The following is a 7,001-nucleotide window of genomic DNA, read 5'->3' on the forward strand; positions in this document are numbered from 1 at the left end:
GTTTACTACACTCTGTGTTTGTCATTTACAAAAAGATAAATCACTTTTCTATAATACATCAATGATATTTCAATGGAATAAATTACTTATTGACTTATTCATACTTCAAAAACAGCATCAATAAGTGATTAACATAAGGGGGGATCAAAATAAAATAAAGGTAAGCCGTTATCATGTGCCGCCGTATTTGACAGGAATACGTATTTCTGTCTGTGTCTGTGACCCTGCGTTCAACCCACAACCCTCCAACCAGCATTAGCTTCTGTTCCTCATCTCCACCGGTCAAGCTGGCGCTGATGTTTACATCCATTATCGTTGTCAGTAATGCCTGCTACGGAGCATGCCGCCAGCTCTCGCATTGTTTTAGAGATGCAAACTATTAAAGTCAGTCAACCGATTGCTAGTCTCGTGATACCCGATCCATGACTCTACAATCGATTCATCTAAGGATTCATGGCTGATTGGTATCGATTGAGGAGGCTGCTACCGACGCAGCCGTATCTTTCGCTTGTCAAACCAGATATCCGGTCGTATCGGTTAATTGTTCCCAACCCTAATATATATATATATGTAGACCCCAGGGGACATTTTTTGTATTTGGGAGCTGTTTAAATGTGTAATCTGGGGTAGATTTTATTTTGTTGAACTATATTGTAACAGAATCTGAATCTCACTCTGAGTTACTGTTGCTGTTCACAAACTAAAGAAATTATTTTTGTGGTTACTGAATATTTGAAGGCAAACTGTAAAACTATACTACTTATTTTGATGCAATTCTGTGTTCTTAAATTAATAATAGTTATTTTTACGAACTTGTCATATTGTCAAGAATATTGTCATCGCAAAAATACCCTGAAATATGGTGATATTATTTTAGGGCTATATCGCCTACCACTGAGAAAGCAGCAGAAAACTCAGAACACTCTGAGCTCTATTTATTGCAAGTGATATCGTTATCGAGATATTTAACTGCATTATCGCCTGTACTGTTTGTCACTTTGACAGCCTGTTTGTTTCTGTCTATAGGGGTGATTATGCACTGAGTCTATGGTGCAGCACAGCATAAACTTTTATGCTTTTTCATTTCTGGATTTGGATGTCAACAAGTAAACCGGCACTTGTGCACAATAAACTCTTACTTCCTACAGGGATGAAGAGAGGACTAGAAATGTTACTTTAAAGAAATGTTACTCAAGTACAAGTAAAAGTACTTGTGTGAAAAATAGGGCTGCGCAATATAAAGATATAACATCATTATCGAGACTATGAATCGTTGTATCGTGATGTGGCATAAATTGTGTTTTTACCCTCATTGTAAAAGCTGCATTACAGTAAAGAGATGTAAATTTATCAACTTATCAGACTTTATATCCACATTATAGATGATTATTGATCAAAAATTTCATTGTTAATATTTGCTGAAAACAAAAAAACAATAGTCATCCCTACAATTTAGTATTTGGTCAGAAATTTTGTTTGAATTTGTCTCCCAGTCCGACCATTAATGAAATCTAAAAATATAAAGACTTATATCCTCCTGAGACCCTGTGTCCTCATATGAGGACGTCACATTTTGGGTTGACTTGACCTTACACCTCATTCTGCTTAACTTAGACCTGTTGTCCTCGTTCATGGACACTTTTTTGTGCCATCTAGTGGTAGTAAGAGCACAATACACTAATCTGTGTAACAACAAGATGGCAGCTGTCTCTGCCAAGTCAATCTGCAGCCGATCCCGACACAAAAGTGGACATGGTCCAAAACCTGATCACATTTTATGGTTGAAACTTGTTTATTTATGATTAATAATGTTTGTAGTTTGATATGGCAACAAATTTGACCAATTTTAGCAACAAGATAAGACTCTGTTAATTAGGAAGTACTAGTTTGAGGACATTGGGACTTAAGTATTGTGTAGTTTTAGGACACTAGGATTTAATGGTTGTCTCATTTGAGGACGTTGGGACTTAATTTTCATTGACGATGTTTAGTTTTTTATACTTATCAGGTTTAACTGATCACAAATAGCTAGGAGAAATTAAAAATGCATACCACACAAAAACTCGGGTATCAGGAGGATATTGTGCATCCAGATATAGCTGAAAGATATCATGATATCATTTTCAGGACATAACGCCTAGCCCTAGTAAAATAGCAAAAAGTAAAAATCAGGTCAGTTAAACTGTACTCTGAGTAAACATTTACTGCATTGCAGTTTTAAAAAGGGATGTATATAATGATGAGGGTGTGTGACAGAGGTAGTAATGTAAAGAACATATTTAGGCCACAAAATAAAGTGCATGAACATCAATGTCAGAGGCCTCATGTCCAAACCAACCATATATTCCAGACGGTGCTCTGCAGCCTGTGCAGAAACTGTTCATCACCAACACAACCACAAACAAGGCAAAACTCATCCAGTAAAACAAAAGTAACCGACAGTAAACAACCGGACACCGCAGCGGGTGCATCAGCATTTTAACCTGCCACTTCCCCTAGGATTAGTCACCAGCAAACAACACAAACATGTTCACAGCTCCACAGCGGCTGCAGCCACAAACATACACACACACGCAGCAAAGGCACAGGTTTTGCACAATGTGGCGCGCGCACACAGTTTGTTGATGTACTCACCTGTCTGCACAGCGCTGAGTCAAACCTGAGCACCGCGAAGTCTTCCTCCTCATCAACTTCCCACCGTGTTCATTCCCAGTATAACCAGTCCACTCAGCCTCTCTGTCCCACTGCGCTCCTCACACTTTTCAAACATGTCGAGCAGAAAGTCCAAAAGTTCCCGACCAACGTTAACTGTAGAGGATATATCCACCGTGAGCGTTTCAGCCCTCAGTGCGCTAATCAGATCCAGCGTGCACCTGTTGACGCAAAACGTGGGTGTGTTTGATTTGGGTCACTTAGAGTGCCGGTGATTGATGAACCCTTTTGAACTCTCAGGCCACTTTATTAGGTACACCTCTTTAACTGCTCGTTAACACAGATAGCTAATCAGCCAATCACGTGGCAGCAACTCAATACATTTAGTCATGTAGACATGATCAAGACGACCTACTGAAGTTCAAACTGAGCATCAGAATGGGGAAGAAAGGTGATTTAAGTGACTTTGAACGTGTCATGGTTGTTGGTGCCAGACGGGCTGGTCTGAGTATTTACTGGGATTTTCACACACAACCATCTCTAGGGTTTACAGAGGATGGTCCCAAAAAGAGAAAACATCCAGTGAGCCAAAATGCCTTGTTGATGCCAGAGGTCAGAGGAGAATGGCCAGACTGGTTCAAGATGATAGAAAGACAACAGGAAGTCAAATAACCACTGGTTACAATCAGGGCTGGAGTGGGACTCTTTTTCAGCCCTGGAGTTTCATGCCTCAGACCGGCCCACTTTAGATCACAACCTATTATAACCTTACATGTTAAGTCTACAATAGTGCACTGTTCTCTAAAGCCTTGTAATTCAGTGTATTTTTCTAAAATATTTCCAATTCAGTGCAAGTAAGGGTTGCTTCACAATGTAGATTTACAGTATTTCAACATGAGTGCACATCTCCAACATTATTCTTCACAACACAACATCCTTTTCAACAATATCAGAATCTATATTCTGTTCAAATAAGTAGTGCCCACTCTGGACTTGTGGGCTCATGGCTGGTGCTTGGTGCTGGATAGGCATGCAGTCGCAAGAGGTTCCCACCACCGAATCAAACGGGATCAGATTCCTCAAGGAGAAACTCCGACGGGAGGTTCCAGACGTAAAAAGGGATTCACAGAGGAAGGGAGTCATTACTTGTTTTTCATCTTGCCAGTAAATCTGAATGACTTACTGTCCTCCTCGGTGCCCATGGTTTCAGTAAAAATGAACTGAACCGAGCTAACAATGTGTAGCATCTCCATATTGACAAAAATTTAAACATTTATATTTGTATGTGTGATATATAAGCAAGTGGGTGGTCAACAATCCAGTATTATACTTCCAAAGAACCTCTATAAAAATGGACTGCTTGGCAACCAGACCAGGCCTCTAATTGAGACAGGCCTTTATTTGTCAAAATGTGTGGCCACATTGGGCTAGTAAAAGGGACTGGGTGTTTAATTGGGACGAGGCTTTTAATTAAAGTTTTACAGTAATACTGGTGGTTTCAGTTCAGCAATAGATTGTAAATTAGTGATACAAGGAACATATTTCATGTAATGTTTGATGTATTTTATGAGCATATTTTCAGCAATAGCCTCAACAATGTATATTCATTTTTTTCTAAAACATTCTGTTAATTCCAAACCTTTTCCAGACCTGGAAACAGCTTTTCTAATTTCATAACTTTCCAGAAATTTCATGACTACTGGACCCTATAATTGAGATATCCTCCCTTTGAGCAACACTTACAAGAAATATTCAACTCATGCTGTTTGTGTTGATCTCGTTTGTGTTTTGTATTTATGTTCCTAGTTTTTACAAACACATTTGTTGTGAGTGGTGTTGCGATGCTCTGCAGTCTGAACTACCTTTACACTCCCTGTGAAGTTCCTCTCGTGCACACAGAATGTGAGTAACGCAGGGTGATAGTTCAGTGACGGCTGATAAGTGATTTTACTATTTCACTGTTGATCTGTATGGAAAACTGTCATAATAGAATAAAGTAAGTCATTAAGTAATATCCATAATGACATGATCATGATTAAAGGAGTATTAGTAACCCAGGCACAGGACGAAACCTCCAGTGCTAATTATCCCAATGTCCTGGCTCTGCAAAAACGCACTGCAAGTCAAATAAGTGTCAGCTCATTTAATTCCAAGAGGAAATGTTGCCGTTGCCACAGAAAGCATTGTTGAGCTGCTCCTGTTATCCCCCTGTTGTTTTTCACACGTTTCAGCCAAATATGACGTGCAAGCATTCAGTAGCCGGCCTGTAAAGATGTGATTATCAGAGTGGTGTTGTGCTTGGTGTTTTTCCAGTGCGCTGCTTTCATTTGTGCTGAAGAAAGTCTGCTGAACATGATTACAGGCTGTTTCTATCAATACTTGTCATTATTTTACATTAGGTGTGGGTTTGGTGCATTGAATATTGATTTCAGACAGAAACATAATACAGAAAGTGTTTCAGAGAAAGGCGGTTTTAACAAAATGGACATTTAATAAGTTGACACAAAAAGGAACACAGAAGTTTTGGCATGTGTTGGCAAATAAATAAAACTTGAAATTTGATTTAATTCAGGAACTAAGTGATTTAATCAACAAATTATGAATCTGACCAGACATTAGATGCCAGGCTGACACATTTCTGTCAGTATGAAAAACATGAAGAGGTTAGATAAACAGCCGTGTTCGTGACATGAGACACTTTATTATCATGCAAACACTAATCCTGCTGACAGGATTAAGTGTCTATTAAATAGACACTTCAAGTTCACCTGCATTGTAATGGATGCAGTGGCATTGCATTTTGCAAGTTATTGGTCACGTTATTGAAGTTAAGTCAGTTCATTTCTTGCATTAAACTTCCAAAACACAAGTATTAATTAGATTGTGTGTTCACAAAGGGCTGGATAATAATTTGTCAACTTAACCACATTATAATACAGACCTGAATGTATCCAATAAATGTCTATAAAGTCAAAATAGCTACAATAAGCAAGCAAGAAGTAATTTGACCAACCTATCATCCAACAGCCCGATATCTCTGACTCGTCGGATTGGACAATGACTCTTTTTATACCTGGTATTAACATGTGTCGAGAGCGATCCGATTACAAGCAGACAGCCCTGAAATCAAGTGTAAACAACCACCAAGACGCATAAAGATCAGATCACTCGAAACACTCGCCGAGGTGATGTGGGATGCATTTGACCACATATCTTTTGTAGTGTAAACGCTAATGCATTCTGATGTGCCGATAGTGTCCTCATCCTCAGTCTCAGCCCCTTAACCCTCCACAGCTCCAGCCTCTCACTACCAATATGGTCACTTCTGGCTCCAAAAAACCAAGATGGTGACGTCCATGGTGCCAAACTCGAGGCTTCAAAATGGCATCATGGAAGCTACGTCCATTATCAAGAGATTTAGCCTCTTTACACTGGCTCCCAGTATGTTTTAGAATACATTTTAAGATTTTATTGATTACATTTAAGGCTCTTCATGGTCTCTCTCCCAGCTATATGTCAGACCTCTTAGTGCCGTACACGCCAGGACGTACTTTGAGGTCCTTGGGCAGAGGTCTTTGTCTGTTCCAGAGGCCCGGCTGAAAACTTAAGGGGACAGAGCGTTTGCCGCCAGGGTCTCGAGGCTCTGGAAAAGTCTGCCTGAGGAAATTAGGTCGGCTGAGTCAGAGATCTCTTTTAAGTCCCTTTTTAAAACATACTTTTATCTGGGAGCCTTTCCTGATTTTACTTGGGTTTTAAGTTCATTTAGACTGTCTTTTATTTCCTCAGTTTTTATACACTAAATTTTTTATCAGTTCTTTTTAAAATGTGTTGTTTTTATGTATTGTCTGTTTCTATTATTGACATGTAGAGCACTTTGTAATTATAACTGATAACACAACATTGCCGTCTCTAAAGCCTCACAACTACATGGCTAAAAGTATTATTGTATACATTTTATAAGACATGTTTTTAGCTAGATGTTTGCATATTTAAAAACATCTCTCTATCATTGAGATTCCTCTCACAGCAGTTGGCAGTGGGGAGTTTTATATGCAGCCCTGTGCTTTATTTATAGCTCGGTTATGAGCCTCAGATTCAATATAAAATGATAAAGAAGACATTTACAGGCATAGTTGCAGTCTTGTGTTGGTTTATGCACATGTCATTGATGCATCTTTTCATATAAAACTGTCTCTTTAATGCTCCAGACTAGTTGATGTGTATGTTATGAACGCTTCAGGGAGCAGCAGAGCTGAATAAGACAGTAATTGTTTGACTTAATCCAGCATGGGGATTTTTTTTCTTAAAGCTTTTCACATACTGTATCCACTGTTTGACTTGCCCTCTCC

This window comes from Epinephelus moara, chromosome 3, assembly GCF_006386435.1.
Source record: "Epinephelus moara isolate mb chromosome 3, YSFRI_EMoa_1.0, whole genome shotgun sequence".
NCBI classification, from domain to species: domain Eukaryota; kingdom Metazoa; phylum Chordata; class Actinopteri; order Perciformes; family Serranidae; genus Epinephelus; species Epinephelus moara.